The sequence below is a fragment of the Diadema antillarum genome, unplaced genomic scaffold, assembly GCF_040938485.1.
Source record: "Diadema antillarum isolate AM-2024a unplaced genomic scaffold, OU_Dant_1.0 seq00001888_RagTag, whole genome shotgun sequence".
NCBI lineage: Eukaryota > Metazoa > Echinodermata > Echinoidea > Diadematoida > Diadematidae > Diadema > Diadema antillarum.
Window position 1 is genome coordinate 126,288 of NW_027272555.1, and position 1,119 is coordinate 127,406.

Below are 1,119 nucleotides of genomic sequence, written 5' to 3' on the forward strand. Positions count from 1 at the left end.
CTTTGGCCAGTTTGGCACAGCTTTGGATCTATTTCATATTGCTGGAGATTCCCCCCATCCCCATCCCCATCCCCATCCCCCCTTTTCTCCCCCTTCCCCAGTTTACCTCCTCCCTTCCCCTTCCCCTTCCCCTTCTATCTTTCCTCTCCTCTTTTCATCCTCCTTTTTTCCTCTTTTCCCCTTTGCAGGGAATAATTTTCCAACTCAAATTTGATTAGCAATTTCAGCTGAATGAACAATATTTCAGTTGGTATCCTGTACACTTCTATGGAAGAGAAGTGCTACGAAGTGTACATGAAAGATAGTTTGTGTATAGTTCATATTTGTGGATAGTTTATGCATGGCAAATTGTAATGCGATATTCCCTGCTTACCCCTCTCTCTCTTCCCCTTCCCTTTCTCCTTTCCCTCTTCCCTGAACCCTTTCCTTCTATCCCCTCCCTATCCCCTCCCTATCCCCCCTTTCTCCTCCTCCTTTTCCCTTTCCCTTACAACAACTCCCAAGTCCTTTGTTTCCATTGTTATTTTCAAACAGCCAGGAAATCCTTAACCCATTGAAGACGAGTCCCGAGTATACTCGGGCAGGTGTCTATGGGAAATGTGTGTTGCAGCAATATCAGCCCGTCCTCAACGGGTTAATTCACCCTCCCCTTGCCTTACCATGACCACACACCCCAATGATAACTCCACAACATGGTACGAACATATCATTATTGGGTTATTCACATGTAACCGTGGCATCCTTGCGAACCCGTCAATCCTCTCATCCCCCTCTCCATTCCATCACTAGAAAAGTCAGACAGTAGTTTTACGGTAAAAAAAGGAGAAAAGACTAAGATATGCAACCTACTGTACATGCAAGCCTACAGGCCTTGTTGTGGCTTGTGCTTTTACACAGCTTTTGATACCACAGTTAAAAATCAGACTTCTTTGAGAAAAGGGAGTGATGTTTTTGTCACATTAGTTTAATATCTCCAGATTTGGCATTGCTGTGACATTATTTTCAAAGTAATGAAGGCATTACAGACTGCATTGCATTGCACCAATCAGGAAGGCTTTTGCTTCTGTGGCTACAGGAATACATAAAACTCTTAGTTCAGTGGTCTTACACTTCAGGTTG